Here is a 19,668-nt window from a genome sequence, read left to right as displayed (position 1 = left end):
AATATGGTTCTGATTGTAAACATTCTCCGAGCACACAGTTCCAGTTGTTATCGTTCAGGAGGCTGAGGGAGGAGCAGAGAGATTTAGCAGTACGAAGTGAGTTTCTCGGGCTCTGGGGTTAAGGGAGGTGGGCTGATTTTTCCAATATCATTGTGTGTTGATAGATTACACAGCGAGCTTATTCTCTCCTCTTAGACATACCTCAGCAAGAAATGATCACCAGGAAAACAATTCCCAGAGGAATGTTTGCATCAAAGTGTTTGCATTTTAAGGGATGGGTCTGCCTGTTGTTGGCAAGGCAGGAATTTATCACCCCTCCCTTAACAAACCCCTCACTGAGCGGTTTGTGTGAGGCTCTCTCCTTAAACTGTCATACTCTGTCTGGGAAAGCTGCTAACAAAGTTCTCTCAGGCAGGAAATTCCGAGAATCGGACCCGCACCGCGACGCAGGCAGCTCAGACTGATTTCCGAGTGGCGGAGAATCTTGTGGACAAAAGCAGTCTTTAATCGTCTTGTTCCTCTTTTGCCTTGCTGACCTTCGCCCTCAGGGTGAGGACGGTTGTTAAGGTGGGGGGGTGGGGTAGTTGGTCGTGGTGGGAGTGGTGTTCCCGAGTTTCCCATAGAATAGTCCTGACGAGTAACTGTGCTACATTCTGCAGACTCTGCACACATCGGCCATTGCGTGCAGGTGGTGGAGGAAGGGAACTTGCACGTTGCAATTGCATTCGTTTGCTCTGTTGCAGGGTCTAACACTACACAGTCTGCGAAGAACAGATAAGAGAGAAATAAGAAACTGTGGTAATTACTTCCTTATAGTTCATCAGGAGTTCAATTGAACCACACATACTGTCAAAACCACCCAGTTCTCCATTCATAGAGCACTCCTACCAACGCCCCCACCCCCCCCCACAGGCCAGTTCATGGTGATAAACATACAGAGAGTTATAGCTTGTTTCTCCATCAGGACTGTCGGTTGTACAACACAACGTACTGACACCTCATCAAAGGCATTCCCAACAGACTCTCAAGCATTGAGTCAGTTCCACAGGGCTGTAATAAATGTTAAAACATAGGCCTCACACCCATCACCCAGCAAGTTTCCTGCAAATCGGATTGTTTCCCATGTACGATAATAGATAAGGGAAATTAGGAAACTGCGGTGATTACTTCGTCACAGTTCTGCAGCAGTTCCATTGAAACAGGAATACTCTCAAAACAACTCAGTTCCTCCTCCGTCCATCACTCCCCCCCCCCCCCGCAGGCCAGTTCACGGTGAAAAACATACATGCAGTTTTACAGATCCATGTAAATAAAGGCTTGTTTCTCCATTAGGAATGTCGGCCGTAGTACACAGCCTATTGACACCTCATCCAAGCCATTCTCAACACACTCTCAACCCATGTTTATGGATCTCTTGCAGGATATACGAAATAAATTTGTCCCAGTGAGGAAGATGAAGAATGGTTGGATGATGGACCCATGAGTGACAGTGAGGTGGAAAATCTAGTCAAGTGGAAGAAGGTAACATACATGAGGTTTGGGATGCAAGGATCAGAAGGGTCCATTGAGGAATACAGGGTAGCAAGAAAATAGCTTAAGATGGAGCAAGAAGGGAGCATGGGAAGGATTCGGTGTGAAGGGTAAAGGAAAAGCGCAAGGCATTATTCTATGTGAAGAACAAAAGGATGATAGGAATGAAGGGATGACCAATTAGAGAAAAACGTGGGAAAATGTGCCTGGAGGCTGTGGAAGTGAGCGAGGTACTCAATGAATACTTCCCTTCGGTATTCACCAATGAGAGGGAAGTAGGTGACGATGAGGACAACATGAGTGAGGCTGATGTTCCGGAGCATGTTGATATTAAGGGAGAGAAGGTGTTGGAGTTGGTAAATACATTTGGACGGAAAGTCCCCGAGGTCTGACGGAATATTCCCTAGGTTGCTTCACGAGGCGAGGGAAGAGATTACAGAGCCTCTGGCTAGGATCTTTTTGTCCACGGGAATGGTACCAGAGGTTCAGAGAGAGGCGACTGTTGTCCCCTTGTACATAAAAAGGTAGTAGAGTTAGTCCGGGTAAATATAGACCAATGAGCCTTACGTTTGTGGTGGGAAAGCTGTTGGAAATGATTCTTAGAGATAGGATCTATCAACATTTAGAGAATCATGGTCTGATCAGGGACAGTCAGCATGGCTTTGTGAAGGGCAGATCGTGTCTAACAAGCCTGGTAGAGTTTTCTGAGAATATGGCTAGGAATATAGATGAGGGCAGTGCAGTGGATGTGATCTGCATTGATTTTAGTAAGGCATTTGACAAGGTTCCACACGCTTATTCAGAAAGCTTATTCAGGCTTATTCAGAAAGTCAAAAGGCATGGGATCCAGGGAAGTTTGCCCAGGTGGATTCAGAATTGGCTTGCCTGTAGAAAGCAGAGAGTCGTGGTGGAGGGAGTACATTCCGATTGGAGGGTTGTGACTAGTGGTGTCCCGCAAGGATCTGTTGTGAGACTCTACTTCTCGTGATTTTTATTAAGGATCTGTACATGCCTACAGATGCCTGAAAGTTGCCTCACAGGTAGATAGGGTAGTTAAGAAAGCTAATGGGGTGTGAGCGTTCGTAAATCGAGGGTCGGCACAACATTGTGGGTCGAAGGGCCTGCAAAGTACTGCGTTATTCTCTATAACCCCGCACCTCAAGTTCCATATACCTGTCTAGTTTTCTTTTAAATTTCAATATTGTAACTGGCGCCACCACTGATTCAGGCAGTGATTATGAAGCAACCACTCTGAATAAAAAAAACAGCCTCGTATATCCCCCTTGAACTTCCCACCCCTTACCTTAAAGCCATGTCCTCTTCTATTGACCAGTGGTGCCCTGGGGAAGAGGCGTTGGCTGTCCACTCTATCTATTACTCTTAATATTTTGCATACCTCAATCATGTCTCCTCTCATCCCCCATCTCTCCAAAGAGTAAAGCCCTTAATCTCTGATCATAATTCATAGTCGCATGAATTAGCATCCTGGTAAATCTCCTCTGTACCCTTTCCCATGCTTCCACATCCTGTCTATACTGAGGCGTCCTGAACTGGGCACAGTATTCCGAGTGTGGCCTAACTAAAGTTTTATAGAGCTGCATCATTACCCCGTGACTCTTAAACGCTATCCCTCGACATATGAAAGCTAACACCCCATAAGCTTTCTTAAATACCCTATCTACCTGTGAGGCAACTTTCACGTATCCCCAGTTCCCTCTGATCCTCCACACTACCAAGTATCCTGCCATTTACTTTGTACTTTGCCTTGGAGTTTGTCCTTCCGAAGTGTACCACCTCACACTTCTCCGGGTTGAACTCCATCTGCCACTTCTCAGCTCACTTGTACACCCTCTCAATGTCTCTCTGTAATCTTCGACAATCCTCTACACTATCTACAACACCACCAACCTTTGTGTTGTCTGCAAACTTGCCAAACCACCCTTCTACCCCCAACATCCGTGTCGTTAATAAATATCACAAGAAGTTGAGGTCCCAGAACAGATACTTGTGGGACACCACTAGTCACAACCATCCAATCTGAATGTACTGCCTCCATCACGACCCTCTGCCTTCTGCAGGCAAGCCAATTCTGAATCCACTTGGCCAAACCTCCCTGGATCCCATGCCTTCTGACTTTCTGAATAAGCCTACCGTGTGGAACCTTGTCAAATGCTTACTAAAATCCGTGTAGATCACATCAACAGCACCACCCTCATCTATATGCCTGATCACCTCCTCAAAGAACTCTATCAGGCTTGTTGGACATGATCTGCTCTTCACTAAACCATGCTGTCTGTCCCTGATCAGACCATGATTCTCTAAATGCCCATAGATCCTGTCTCTAAGAATCTTTTCCAACGGCTTTCCCACCACAGACGTAAGGCTCACCGAACTATAATTACCTGGACTGTCCCTATTACCTTTTTTTAACAAGGGGACAACAATAAAGATACGAACTAAAGGTTCAACAATCTTTTCCCCCGCCTCGTGGAGCAGCCTGGGGAATATTCCGTCAGGCCCTGGGGACTTTTCCGTCCTAATGTATTTTAACAACCCCAACAACTCCTCTCTCTTAATATCAACATGCTCCAGAACATCAACCTCACTCATATTGTCCTCACCGTCATCAAGTTTCCTCTCAGTGGTGAATACCGAAGTGAAGTATTCATTGAGGAGCTCGCTGACTTCCACAGCCTCCAGGCGCATCTTCCCATCTTTATCTCTAATCGGTCCTACCTTCACTCCTGTCATCTTTTTGTTCTTCCCATAATCGAAGAAAGCCTTGGCCTTTTCCTTTACCCTACTCGCCATTGCCTTCTCATCCCCTTTCTTGTTCTTCTCAGACCATTCTTAAGTTCCTTTCTTGCTACCCTATATTCAATAGACCCATCAGATCCTTGCTTCCTAAACCTCCAGTATGCTGCCTTCTTCCACCTGACTAGATTTTCCACTTCACTTGTCACCCATGGTTCCTTCACTCTACCATTCTTTATCTTACTCACCGGGACAAATTTATTCCTAACATCCGGCAAGAGATCCTTAAACATCGAGCACATGTCTTTTGCACTTTCCCCTGCAAATACCTCATCCAAATTCACACCCGCAAGTTCCAGCTTCATAGCCTCATAATTTGCCCTTCCACAAATAAACGATTCCCTGTCCTCTCTGATTCTATCCTTTTTCGTGATAATGCTAAAGGCCAGGGAGCGGTGATCACTGTCCCCCAGATGCCCACCCTCTGAGAGAGCTGTGAGCTAACCCGGTTCGTTACCTAATACCAGATCTAGTGTGGCATTCCCCCTAGTCGGCCTGTCAACATACTGTGACAGGAATCCATCCTGGACACACTTAACAAACTCTGCCACATCTAAACCCTTGTATCTAATCAAGTGCCAATCAATATTAGGGAAGTAAAAGTCACCCATGATAACAACCCTGTTAGTTTTGCACCTTTCCAAAATCTGCCTCCCAATCTGCTCCTCGGTATCTCTGCTGCTACGAGGGGGCCTATAGAATACCCCAGTAACGTAACTGCTCCCTTCCTGTTCCTAACTTCCACCCATACTGTCTCAAAAGAGGATCCTGCTACATTACCCACCCTTTCTGTAGCTCTAATAGGACCCTTGACCAGTAATGCCACCCCTCCTCCTCTCCCCACCAAGCCTTTTAAAGCACTGAAATCCAGGAATATTGAGAATCCATTCCTGCCCTGGTGCCAGCCAAGTCTCTGTAACGGCGACTACATCAAAATTCTGTGTATGTATCCAAGCTCTCAGTTCATCACCTTTGTTCCTGAAGCTTCTGGCATTGAAGTGCACACACTTTAGCCCTTCTACGTTACTACCTTTAATCCCTTTATTCTGCTTCTCTTTCCTCAAAGTCTCTCTATATGTCAGATCTGTCTTTACTCCATGCACTTCTTTCACTGCTCTATCGCTCCGGGTCCCATCCCCATTGCAAATTAGTTTAAACCCTCCCGAAACATGCTAGCAAACCTACCAGCAAGGATATTGCTCCCCCTCGAGTTCAGGTGCAACCCATCCAATCTGTACAGGTCCCACCTTCCCCAGAAGAGATGCCAATGATCCGAAAATCGTATACCCTGCCCCCTGCACCAACTCCTCAGCCACGCATTCAACTGCCATCTCCTCCAATTCTTACCATCACCATCACGTAGCACTGGCAGCAATCCTGAGAACGCCACCCTTGAGGTCCTGTTCTTCAGCCTTCTGCCGAGTTCCCGAAACTTACGGACCTCATCCCTCTTCCTGCCTATGTCATTGGTACCAATATGTATCACGACTTCTGGTTGCTTTCCCTCTCGTACCAGGATGTCAAAGACATCCCGGATCCTGGCACCTGTGAGGCAACAAACCATGCGGGTTTCCTTCACACGTCCACAAAATCTCCTGTCTGCTCCCCTAACTATGGAGTCTCCAATGACGACAGCTCTCCTCTTCTCCGTCCCACCCTTCTACACCACAGGGTCAGACTCAGTGCCAGAGGCCCTGCCACCGTGGCTCACACCTGGTCGGTCGTCCTCACCAACAGCATCCATTACGGTGAACTTATTATTCAGGGGAATGGCTACAGAGGTGTTCTGCACTACCTGTCTACTCTCCTTCGCTTTCCCCCCTCGGACTGTCACCCAACGACCTGCTTCCGGCAGCCTAGGTGTGACTACCTCCCTGTAGCTCTCATCTATGACTGCCTCATTCTCCCTTGTGAGTCGAAGGTCATCCAGCTGAGTGTCCAGATTTCTCACACGGTCTTCCAGATCGCCCAGCCGCATACACTTCTGGCAGATGTGACTCTGCGGGAGCGGGGATTTCCCCCAAGACTGCCTCATCTCACAGGAGAGGCACATCACCGTCTCAGGAGGCATTGTAAAGACTAACTAGGAACAAGCTCGTCCTCCGACTCTTCTCGTCGAAGCCTCTTGAGTCAAAGCCTCAACGCTCCACTCGTCCACTGGCCGCTCCGCTTGCTACCGCTCTGTTTATTTGTTTGAGCTTTTCGAACTGCTTGGTCACCCGACCTCGAATGCCCAATCGAGCGGCTTTCTGCTGAGTCCGGGCTATTCAAATCCTGGTTGTCTAATCAGCCGGATTCCACTGACGTATTCAAATCTTGATTGACTTGATTGCACTGGAATTTAGAAGGCTGAGAGGGGATCTGATTGAGACATATAAGATTATTAAGGGATTGGGCACGCTGGAGGCAGGAAGCATGTTCCCGCTGATGGGTGAGTCCCACTAGAGGCCACAGTTTAAGAATAAGGGGTAGGCCATTTAGAACTCAGATGCGGAAAAACTCTTTTTCACCCAGAGAGTGGTGGATATGTGGAATGTTCTACCCCAGAAGGCAGTGGAGGCCAAGTCTCTGGATGCATTCAAGAGAGAATTAGATAGAGCTCTTACAGATAGCAGGGTCAAAGGATATGTGGAGAGGGCAGGAACGGGGTACTTGTACCTCTTCTAGGACAGATGTTACCAGTACAAAAAAGGACAGGTTGCACTTGATTCCCAGGGCGACCAATATCCTGGTGGGGAGGTTTGCTAAGGCTACTGGGGGGAGTTTAAACTTGAATTCCTGACGGGTGAGAGCCAAACTGAAGAGACTCGGGAAGAAGCGGCTGGCTTACAAATAGACAGTGTGAGACGGAGGAAAGGCAGGTGATAGGAAAGGGACACGCTCAGCCTAAATGTTTATTTAAAATGTCTATTTTAATGCAAGGAGTGACGTGAACAAAGCGGATGAGCTTATAGCTTGGATCAGTACTTGGAGATATGATGTGCTGGCAATTACAGAGACGTAGATGCGTCGGGGCAAGAGTGATTACATCAAGTGCCGGGTTTTCGATGTTTCAGAAAGGACAGGGAGGGAGGCAAAAGAGCTGGGACGTGGCACTGTTGATCAGAGATAGTGTCACGACTGAAGACAAGGTGGATGCCATGGAGGGATTGTCTACGGAGTCCCTCTGGGTGGAGGGTAGGAACAGGAAGGGTCAATAACTTTACTGGGTGTTTTTATAGGCCGCCCAGTATTAACAGCGATATCGAGGAGCAGACAGAGAAACAGATCCCGGAGGGGTGTAATAATAACAGAGCTCTCGTAATGGGAGATTTTAATTTCCCAAATATTGATTGGCATCTCCATAGAGCAAGGGGTTTAGATGGGGTGGCGTTTGTTAGCTGTGTTCAGGAAGAATTCTTGATACAATTTGTAGATAGGTCTTCAAGGGGAGAGGCTGTACTTGATCTGGTATTGGGAAATTAACTTGGTCAGGTGTTAGATCTCTTAGTGGGAGTGCATTTAGGAGATAGTGATAAATTGGAAACAGATCTTCTCAGGGGAAGGTACGGAAGAAATGTGGCAAATGTTCGGGTGATATTTCCGTGGGGTTCTGAATCGGTCTGATCAGGGACAGTCAGCATCGCTTTGTGAAGGGCAGATCGTGTCTAACAAGCCTGATAGAGTTCTTGCGATTGCATGATGGGTGATATTAAGTTAGGAACTGCGCAGGGACTAGACAGGGGGATTTTACCGAATGTGGGTCATGTGAACTAAGGGGAGAGAGGATCGATAAGATAGTTCTCTTTTGAAGTCCTTAAGACCGACTGGTGATCGTAAAGAGTTGAACGGAACGGTGAGGTACAGACAGGATGTAAATTGTTAATCAGTTTCCAGGGCAGAGAAGGCAACAAAGATGAAAGGGGTTTCATTTCAAGCGGTGGCGACAATCAAAGATCTCACACAGAGCTTGATGCTGATGTAGAAAGATCAGCCGGAGGGATTGGTAGATGCGGACGTAATCGGGTTGTTTAAAATCGATTTGGTCAATTGCGATGAAACAAGAGCGAGTAAATGCTACCACCTCAGGCAGAATATTCGGTGGGATAAACCAGTTGGGGCAAAGGTCCTGATTCAGCTTTGTGTGACTCTAACTGTTAGTGTCTTTGCTGAACCAACCGTTGATTAGTACACTATGCTCGTTGAGATCAGAGGCAGAGATGTTGAAACACCAGCTCGCAGACCGTTGCCTTTTTGGCCGTAATAAGCTGATTCTGTTTCCGAAATTGCTCAACATACATCCTGAACATGTCCCCTTCTCGGAAGGCATGAACACGTAGACTGGAAATGTGCATCAGTGGTGGATTGAATTGCAACAGTCGGTTGCTAAGATACAAACCACAGTTTCGTGAGGGTTTGACTTCCTTCACAGGAGGCGGCGGAAGTCTGAAGCGCGTTGATCACAGGAGTACTGATCCGACCATGGATTCAAAACTCTCATCACTGTCAACTCCAACGCCAGTTACAGACCAACAAGAGGTGTGCGTGAGGGGCCCTTGCTGTTCCAATGTACTTCCGTGTTTCCCCGTTGGAAACTCTGCAAGCATCAACACCAGTGTGATTCAAGGACACAACAGAAATGGAGAGCGTTGCCCAACAGTTAACAGAACTGAAGATATGAAACTGAGCTGCAAGATTTCCTCTTGCGAATGAAACGGGGACAGCTGGCGGCTCAGCTTCAGTAACTTCTCAGTCAGGATGCGGGAATGATGGTGTTAAATGCTGAGCTGCATTTAAAACATTACAGCGGTGCTCTGGCAGGATAGCTTAGAGGGCTCGTCAAGGGAGGCTTTTTGGGTGGAATTGAAGAACGGGAAAGATGGAATAACACTTACAAGGTGGTATTATAAACCACCCAATATGGAGCGAGACTTGGAGGAGAAAATCTGCATGGAAATAGCAGATATTTGTAGTAAGCAGAAGGTTGTGATCGTGGGAGATTTTAATTTTCCACACATAGACTGGGAAGCCCATACTGTAAAAGGGCTGGATGGTTTGGAGTTTGTAAAATGTGTGCAGGATAGTTTTTTTGCAGCAATACATAGAGGTACCGACTAGAGAAGGGGTACTGTTGGATCTTCTGTTAGGGAATGAAATAGGTCAGGTGATGGCGGTATGTGCTGGGAAGCACTTCGGGTCCGGTGATCACAATGCTATTAGTTTCAATATAATTGTGGAGATGGGTAAGACTGGACCCAGGGTTGAAATTTTCGATTCGTGAACGGCTAACTTTGAGGAGATGGGAAAGGATTTAGAAGGAGTGGATTGGGACAACTTGTTCTATGGGAAGGATATAATAGAGAAATGGAGCTCATTGAGTGTACAGAATCTTTATTTTCCTGTTCGGTTGAAAGCAAAGGTTAAAAGTTTGAGAGTACCATGGCTTTCAAGGGATATTGGAAACTTGTTCGGAAAAAAAGAGATATCTGCAATAAATACAGGAAGCATGGAGGAGATGAGGGGCTCGAGGAATATAAAGAAAGTAAAATCAATCTTAAGAAAGAGATTAGAAAAGCTAAAAGAAGATATGAGGTTGCTTTGGCAAGTAAGGTGAACATAAATCCGAAGGGTTTCGATAGTTATATTTATAGTAAAAGGATAGTGAGGGATAAAATTGGTACCTTAGAGAATCACAGTGGTCAGCTACGTGTGGAGCCGAAAGAGATGGGGAGATTTTGAACAATTTCTTCTCTTCGGTATTCACTAATGAGAAGGATATTGAATTGTGTAAGGTAAGGGAAACAAGTAGGTTAGTCATGGAAACTATGACGATTAAAGAGGAGGAAGCACTGGCGCGTTTAATGGAGATGAAAGTGGATAAATCTCCGGGTCCTGAAAGGATATTCCCTAGGATCTTGAGGGAAGTTGGTGTACAAATAGCAGGGGCTCTGACAGAAATATTTCAAATGTCATTAGAAACGGGGATGCTGCTGGAGGGTTGGGGTATTGCTCATGTGGTTCCATTGTTTCAAAAGGGTGCTAAGAGTAAACCTAGCAATTATAGGCCCGTCAGTTTGATATCAGTGGTGGGTAAATTAATGGAAAGTATTCTTAGAGATGGTATATATAATTATCTGAATAGACAGGGTCTGAGTAGAAACAGTCAGCATGGATTTGTGTGTGGAAGGTCATGTTTGACAAACATTGAATTTTTTGAAGAGGTTACGAGGAAAGTTGATAAGGGTAAAGCAATGGATGTTGTCTATATGGAATTCAGTAAGGCATTTCACAAGGTTCCGCACAGAAGATTAGTTAGGAAGGTTCAATCTTTAGGTATTAATATTGAAGTAGTAAAATGGATTCAACAGTGGCTGAATTGGAGATGCCAGAGAGTAGTGGTGGATAACTGTTTGTCAGGTTGGTGGCCGGTGACTAGTGGTGTGCCTCAGGGATCTGTCCTGGGTCCAATGTTGTTTGTCATTTGCATTAACGATCTGGACGATGGGGGTGGGGGGGTAAATTGGATTAGTAAGTATGCAGGTGATACTTAGGTAGGTGGCTTTGTGGATAATGAAGCAGGTTTTCAAATCTTGCAGAAATGTTTAGGCCAGTTAGAAGAGTGGGCTGAACGATGGCAGATGGAGTTTAATGCTGTTAAGTGTGAAGTGATACATTTTGGTAGGAATAATCCAAATAGGACATACATGGTAAATGGTAGGGCATTGAAGAATGCAGTAGAACAGAGTGATCTAGGAATAATGGTGCATAGTTCCCTGAAGGTGGAATCTCATGTGGATAGGGTGGTGAAGAAAGCTTTTGGTATGTTGGCCTTTATAAATCAGAGCATTGAGTATTCGAGTTGAGATGTAGTGTAAAAATTGTACAAGGCATTGGTAAGGCCAAATTTGGAGTATTGTGTACAGTTCTGGTCACCGAATTATAGGAAAGATGTGAACAAAATAGAGAGAGTACAGAGAAGATTTACTAGAATGTTATCTGAATTTCAGCATCTAAGTTACAGGGAAAGGTTGAAAAAGTACACTTTGAAGCGTAGAAGGTTGAGGTGGGACTTGAGAGAGGTATTTAAATTTATGAGGGGATAGATAGAGTTGATGTGGATTGGCTTTTTCCGATTGAGAGTTGGGGAGATTCAAACAAGAGGACATGAGTTGAGACTGGGGGGCAAAAGTTTAAGGGTAACACGAGGGGGAATTTCATTGCTCAGTGACTGGTAGCTGTGTGAAACGAGCTTCCAGTAGAAGTGGTAGAGGCAGGTTCGGTATTGTCATTTAACGTAACATTGGATAGGTATATGGACAGGAAAGGAATGGAGGGTTAGGGGCAGAATGCGGGTCAGTGGGACTAGGTGAGAGTAACCGTTCCGCACGGACTAGAAGGGCCGAGGTGGCCTGTTTCCGTGCTGTAATTGTCATATGGTTATATGGTAAATATGTTGTTCACCGTAAGTGACAGCTGTAAAACTTTAAACTCTGTGCCGGAATTTAGTTCAATCAGGAATGAAACCTGATATCGAAAGGCATGGGGGATAAGAGCTATGAATGTAGACAATCTTCAGTTGGCGGCATCCAAATATTGCGGACGTGTTGTAGGTAAAAGCAAGTGAAAAACTATTTGCATTTTAATTGTGTTTACAGAGCCAGTGAGTGGGGTTGCCGTGGTGACCAATGATTCCACTCCCCTGGAAAACCTCGACACCATCGCACTGAGTTGTGACGCGTCGGGCACTGTTCAGACACAGACATGCTTCAAGGATAACCAACCCATCCAGGAAAAAGACAGAGTATTTACATCTTTCGGCAACTCGAAACTGACTGTAATCACTGTGAACAGAAACGACGCAGGGACGTACAAGTGCATCGCCAGCAACTCTTTCAGCGGTGGCGCTGGAGAGACATACGTGCAAGTTTACTGCGGCTGCACAGGTGAATAACAACATTCATTTTTTTTGTATCGGTAAGCACTATAACAAACATACTTTCTCAATGTATAGATGGGTAAAAGAAGGTCCGAATTGTACCGGAGCGTCTAGTTGTTTAAAATATTGTTTTAAACCTGAAAATGCTCTGTCAGTCCCCTGGTGAACAACGGGAACAATCTCCTGCAGACGGGGCAGGAACTCACCCTTGTCTCAGTGACAATGGGAACAATCTCCTGCAGACAGGGCAGGAACTCACCCTTGTCTCAGTGACAATGGGAACAATCTCCGGCAGACAGGGCAGGAACTCACCATTGTATCAGTGACAATGGGAACAATCTCCTGCAGATAGGGCAGGAACTCACCCTTGTGTGAGTGACAATGGGAACAATCTCCGGCAGACAGGGCAGGAACTCACCATTGTCTCAGTGACAATGGGAACAATCTCCTGCAGACAGGGCAGGAACTCACCCTTGTGTCAGTGACAATGGGAACAATGACTAGTGATGTGTCACTGGGATCAGTGCTGGGTCCATTGTTATTTGTCATCTATCTCAATGATCTGGATGAGAATGTGGCAAATTGGATCAGCAAATTCACTGATGATACAAAGATTGGAGGTGTAGTGGACAGTGAGGAAAGCTTTCAAAGCTTGCAGAGGGATTTGGACCAGTTGGAGGAATGGTCTGAAAAATGGCAGATAGAGTTTAATGCGGACATGTGATAGGTATTGCACTTCCGAAGGTCAAATCAAGGTAGAACATACAATGCAAATGGTAGGACACTGAGGGGGGCAGTAGAGCAGAGGGATCTGGGAGTACAGATACAAAATTCCCTAAAAGTGACGTCACACGAAGATAGGGTAGTAAAGGGAGCTTTTGCTACATTTGCCTTTATAAATCAAAGTATTGAGTATAAGAGTTGGAATATAATGGTGAGGTTGTATAAGAAATTGGTGAGTCCGAATTTGGAGTATTGTATGCAGTTTTGGTCACCTAATTACAGGAGTAATTACAGGAGTGCAGAGAAGGTTTACAAAGATGTTGCCGGGACTTGAGCAACGGAGTTACAGAGAAAAGTTGAATAGGTTAGGACTTCCCTGGAGCGGAGGAGAATGAGGGGTGATTTGATAGAGATGTATAAAATTAGGATGGGTATAGATAGAGTGAATGCAAGCAGACTTTTTCCACTGAGGCTAGGGGAAAAAAAAACAGACGTCATGGGTTAAGGGTGAAGGGGGAAAAGATTAAATGGAACACAAAGAGTGGTGGGAGTGTGGAATAAGCTGCCAGATGAAGTTGTAGATGCGGGCTGACTTTTGACATTTGAGAAAATCTTGGACAGTTATATGGGTGAGACGGGTTTGGAGCGATATGGCCCAGGTGCAGATCTGTCGGACTAGGCAGAAAAATGGTTCGGCACAGCCAAGAAGGGCCGAAAGGCCTGTTTCTGTGCTGTGATGTTCTAAGGTTCTATAAAATCCATTTGACACCGAAAAAGACGGGTTTGCGCAATCTAAGATACATATTTGTTGTTTTTTTGTGTGTGTGTTAGCCCCAGAAACAGGCGACAATTTCACCCTAGGCGCTGCCGCGATCGTGGGTGAACTGGGTTCTCTTGCCGGAGGACTGATCGGCGGAGTCTGCGCATGGTTATTCGCAAGGAAAATTGGCGGGTAAATGCCCTTTTCTCCGAATATCGCTTCTTCTTCTAATTATTGCGGGAGATCTTTATTTTGCAGAAGTGGGATATTGGAAGGTTTAACGGGAACCGATGACCGAAGCAATTTACACAAGCCGGAGCTGGAGGAAACTGGCGAGTCGGGCATTACTGGTGGGGGAACATGAACCGACGGCCTTTGTGGAAGGAGATTGACTGACATCAGTGGCTGGGAAGTTGTTGGAATCTATAGTTAGGGTTGAGATTAGGGAGTACCTGGAGGCACACGACAAGATAGGCTAAAGCCAGCATGACAAACCCTTTTGAGGAAATTACTAGCAGTGTAGACAAAGGAGATAAAGTAGATGTGGTTAATTGGATTTTCCGAAGGCCTTTGACAAGGGGCCACTCATGAGGCTGCTCACCAAGTTAAGAGCCAATGGAACAGCAGGGAAGTTACTAGTGTGGGTGGAGCATTAACTGTTCGGCAGAAAACAGAGAGCGGGAATAAAGGGATCCTATTCTGCCTGGCTGCTGATTACTAGTGGAGATCCACAGGGCTCGGTGCTAGGACCGCTACTTTTCACGATGTATGTCAATGATGTGGGCTAAGGGATTCATAGATCTGCGGCTAGGTTTGCCCTTGATACAAAGAGAGGTGGATGAACCGGTAGCGTTCAGGAAACAGAGAGCCTGCAGAGAGAGCAAGATAGTTTAGGGTAATTGACAAAGAAGCGGCAAATGAAATATGCTGTGGTAAAGTGTAGTTCATGCACTTTGGTGGAAGAAATAAACGGGCAGAATATTATTTAGATGGCGAGACAATTCAAAATCCAGTGATGCAAATAGACTTGGGAGTCCTTGTGCGAGATACCCTAAAGGTTAACCTCCAGGTGGAGTCGGTGGTGAAGAAGGTGAATGCAATGTTTGTACTCATTTCTAGAAGTATAGAATATAAGAGCAGGGATGTGATGTTGAGGCTCTATAAGGCATTCGTGAGACCACACTTGGAGAATTGTGTGCAGTCTTGGGCTCCTTATTTTTATAAAGGGTGTACTGACATTGGAGAGGGTTCAGAGAGGATTCACGAGAATGATTCCAGGAATGAAAGGGTTACCGTTTGAGGAAGGTCTGGGCTGCATTCCCTGGAGTTCAGGGGAATGAGGGGGGATCTCATAGAAACATTCCGAATGTTGAAAGGCCTGAACAGTTTAGATATTGCAAAGTTATTTCCCATGGTAGGGGAGTCTAGGACAAGAGGGCACGACTTCAGAATTAAGCACGTCCTTTTAGATCCGGGATGCGGAGAAATTACTTTCACCAAGGGGGATAAATCTGTGGAATTTGTTGCCACGAGCGGCTGTGGAGGCCAAGTCATTGGGTGCATTTAAGACAGAGATGGACAGGTTCTTGATTAACCAGGGTATCAAAGGGTATCGGGTAAAAGCAGGGGACATGGGACGACTTGAAGAATTGGATCAGCCCAGGGTTAAATTGCGGAACAGACTCGCTGAGCCGAATGGCCCACTTCTGCTCCTATCTCTTATGGTCTTACAGTCTTTCGGTGGGATGAACGAGGCTGAAAGATATTGACAAAGGACAGTGTTGTAAACGGGAACAGGATCAGGGGAACAAGAGTTTATCTTCCCAAGGACATGTTACATTGATCAGCAGTTCCGGAATTATCCCACAGATCAGGAGTCACCTGTGGTCAGAATCAGCATTGAGCTTTCCCCCTGAAATGGGAACATTTGTCTGAAAGACACTTTCCCCTGGAAAACCGTCATCCAGTTGGCCAAAGCAATTCTTTCTCTGTTAATCCCATTGTGGTCACTGTTGTTGAGATCGTGCAGGGCTGGAACCGGGCATCCGATAACCGGGACAGTATCAAGGAGTAACCGGGCAGAATGCAATGGAATGATTGGAGCCGTTCTCACTCTGTGTATCAGCGCAATAAAGTCAACTCCTCCGGAATTCATGTTTTGAACATTGTTTCTGTTCATTCAGGATCAAAGATCCCCCACAATCCCAGTACGACACGAGCATCGATTCCGGACGGAACAGTGAGTGAACTGCATTTCATCTGTTCTGTTACTGGGCCCCTGGAACTCTTAACATTTCATTTAGATATGGCAGTTCCTAGTGCACAGAATCTGCAGGGTTTCATCCGAGAGAATGGTCACGAATAATGTCGCTTGGGTTGTTGGGTTGTCCGGTTAAATAAGTGGACATTTTCAACACAGGATTACATTGGCGGGGCGGTATGGTATTTTCCTTTCTGTATCTGACCTAAATTATTGGCCGTCTATACAGGGGGTGACCGGTTTCTGGCGTTTGTGGGAATGTAGTTCGTGCTGTCGCTGGCATTTTGTTTTGTGGCCGCATTGACATCCGCTGTATTAACAACGGCCCATGATGCTCTTCACCGCTGTGACGTATCTGTACTGTTCCCGCAGGCACCTTGGATACAAACACCGTGAACTCATCGGGAACCTATGAAAATCTCTCAAGGGATGAACAGGTTGGATCTTTGTATTATGTTTATGATCTCAGTCATTGTTTCAAAGATAAGAAGATAAGTAATGTGATGGGTCGCGTCCGAGCAGCAATGAATGCGAAGATTGATACACTCGGGGTTTACACGTGGAGAGACAGAATACAATTGTCGAGCGCAAGGTTAAACGTCACAATATAAATCTTTAATTTCTCTTTCCAGGGCGCAAGGCACAATGCACAAGATGGAAACTCCACTTACACGGTGAGGGAATTATTTGCGTCTCTCCCTTTTTGAAGTAATTGTTTCCACTTCACACAGTAAGAAACAGACCCTGAAGTGAGACAATCGACAGCGAGAATGACGTCGAAGAGGCGGCAATGGGGGCCGCAGAAATGGCGGATGAACTCATGAAGTATCATGTGTTAGTCTGGACTGTGGAACACAACCTGGTCCCTCTGTCCCACGGTCTTTCCGAGCCGATTTGTTACATGTGTCCACGTCCTTTTCGGAGTTCTTTCAATTCTCCTCCCTCACAGACTGCGTTTGTTATTAACTTTTGCTAATCACAATGATTTATTTCCGTTTAACAGGGACTGGTTCTGGGGGATCGATCTGTTTACAGTGATCTGAAGAGGTAAGTGAGCAGAACACGAGGCTGTCGATGAAAAATGTGACTTGCAAAGGGAACATGTCCATTATGGCCAAGCCGATGAGTTGAGCAGAGCCCCGGCTGTGCGTGCTGCCAAGTTACCCAGTGATTAACAGATGAGAGACATGTAACACTGTGGGACTGGGGTCAGGCGTCGGCGGGCAGCAAACATTGTTATTCAGAGGAATAATGGTCCTGGGCCTGTGGCCTTGCGAAACAGACAAATTGTCTGCAAATTCTCTTTGACACCGAATAAGTAAATATCGCCCGTATTTGATCTCACCATCTTTATTTCCTTCCAGTTGCCGAGAGAGCCAACATGAATTGTTTATTTATTCTGTCAGATGACGTCACTGTTGAATAGAAGAGGACGGTTGGCCGGGAATTCACACATGAGAAAGACAACCATCGTGGAAGAAGCCACCGTGCCACACGTCTCTTACTTTTTATATACGACCGTTATCCGTGTCTCCGGCATCTCTCTCTCGAGTGTCACATCTTCACTCCGAGACATCACTGAAGGGTGTGACACATTTTTTTTATCGTAGCGGCTTAGTTCTCTCACTTCAACCTAGACTCCTCCAGCCCATGATAGGCAGCCTCACGCTTTCACCAACCTTTGCCCTCTCAACTTTGCTCTGCGTTACGATCTCAATAAACTCATTGTCCACATTATAGGCGGTTCAGTTTCTAAAGACATGTTTCGCACAGATCTGAAAAGCAGCAGTGTGTGACTCTCAACCTTCAGACAAGCCTCTATTTCATCTTGTCCGGGAGACTGGTGCAGCGGCTGAAACGGTCACGTGACAATAATTCCAATGATTCCGCCCTTCCCGTCTCGGCTCTTCGTATCAGCAAGTTATAAGAATTAGCTCACTGAATAGTGAGCGATATGATGTGAGTCTCGTCTTATCCAGCAACCAGATTTTTATCCGTGACATCCAGCCCTATTTGTTTTGGGATCATTCTCCAATGTTAAAAAGTTTCAAAGGTAGAATCTAATGTCAGAAAATCGTATACTTGTATACAGCCGATTGGAACACGTCCTCTGATACATAATGCATAGCTATTGCTCTCTGTATATTCAACTTTCTCATCCACGATTTCACCGCTGAATTATTTAATTGTTTCCCAACACTCACCAATTCCGCCTTCCCGGCACCTTCTAATGACCCCGAAGTCGGGTTCTTTAGAAATTTGTCTATTTCCATCTTTTCTGGTTTCCCGCCTGGTTATCCACGCAACTAGATCAGTTAAGGGACTTTTATCCCGATTCACTGGCACCCAAATTAATTTATCAATCCCGGCCGAGCCCCCAATTTGTTAGTACCCCGTAACTGTGTGTCTAACCAGCAGAGAAAGAAGAATTTGTTGGAGTCTGGTGGTACTATACTAAAGGTGTTTGTTAATAAAAAATAAGCAAAAAACCATATCAATAATGCAAATAAACATATAAAACAAGTTAACAGTAATAAACCTAAAAGTGTAGGAATAATAATAATCAATAATAAACAAGCTATCGATCTCTAGCGGTAAATAAATTGTCATAGAAAAGTATAAAGTTCAGTTCAGTTCATGAGTGCTTATGTCGTTATGGTTGTTGTATTGTAATCGTTGGAGAGAGAGAGAGAGAGAGAGAGAGAGAGAGAGAGAGAGAGAGAGAGAGCGCGGGCGGGATGTAACAGCTACAGTCCGGCAAACCTTATTTTGCTTTCTTAATCTGTCGGATCGGTGTGGTCATTCAGTTGTGACCTCTTCGTCCTTCTGCTAGACCGTTCTTCTGTGATAGACTTGTCACTCTGGCATGTGTGGACACACACACAAGTCCCCACCGGCCCTGCTTTGACACTGTGAGCTTTACTGACCGATCTCCTGGTTCGGTCTCAGGTGCCCCCACCTTTCCTGTGGGTTCCAACAGTCAATCAGTGTCCACGGGTGTGTCTCCTGGTGTGCCTGAAGGGTGTCTCTCCAGACCTGACTTTTATCCCTACTCACCGGGTCTCAGCTCTCAATCAAATTTGAATGACTGTGTCCATCAAACCAGCACACTCCAGCTGTCCACTGAGGAATGTTAATGAGCAAAATGGTAGAAGATAAATAACCCTCGCAGAAGTCATAATATAGCAAATCAACAAGTCTCTCTCCCCTCTCCTATCTTTAACAGATGTTCTTGCATCAGCGGGAAACTTTCCCGTGTATTTTGCTGCGTTAATGTTACCCGCTACCTTCACAAGCCCTCCAGGGCCTGCTGCAGTGAAGCATCCCCACAGCATGATGCAGCCACCACCGTGCTTCACGGTAGGGATGTTGTTTTTTTGATGATATGTCTTGTTTGGCTTAGGCCAAGCGTAGGATTTTGTCTGATGGCCGAAAAGGCTTATTCTGGTTTCATCAGATCAGAGAAACATCTTCCAGCTGACATCAGCGTTTCCCACATGCCTCCTGGCAATCTCCAGCCGAGATTCCATGTGGGTTCCTGTCAACAGCGGCTTTCTCTTTGCCAGCCTCCCATAAAGCTGCGACCGGTGAGGCACCCGGGCAACCGTTGTTGTGTGCCCAGTCCCTCCCATCCCGGATACCGGAGCTTGTAACTCCTCCAGAGTT

General features: G+C 45.8%; 1 long non-coding RNA gene across 1 annotated transcript; it reads left to right on the top strand.

Annotated features, from left to right (window-relative positions):
• Positions 1-13,811: 13,811 nt before the first annotated feature.
• Positions 13,812-17,496, top strand: LOC132388820 (uncharacterized). Its single transcript, XR_009510350.1, has 6 exons — positions 13,812-13,934; positions 15,926-15,981; positions 16,375-16,439; positions 16,635-16,676; positions 17,006-17,049; positions 17,409-17,496. It is a non-coding gene; the product is annotated as an uncharacterized LOC132388820 (long non-coding RNA).
• The last annotated feature ends 2,172 nt before the right edge of the window (positions 17,497-19,668 follow it).

Source organism: Hypanus sabinus, unplaced genomic scaffold (genome assembly GCF_030144855.1).
Source record: "Hypanus sabinus isolate sHypSab1 unplaced genomic scaffold, sHypSab1.hap1 scaffold_418, whole genome shotgun sequence".
NCBI classification, from domain to species: Eukaryota; Metazoa; Chordata; class Chondrichthyes; order Myliobatiformes; family Dasyatidae; genus Hypanus; species Hypanus sabinus.
Note: the sequence above shows the minus strand (reverse complement) of the source record. Positions and strands in the feature narration are given on the sequence as shown.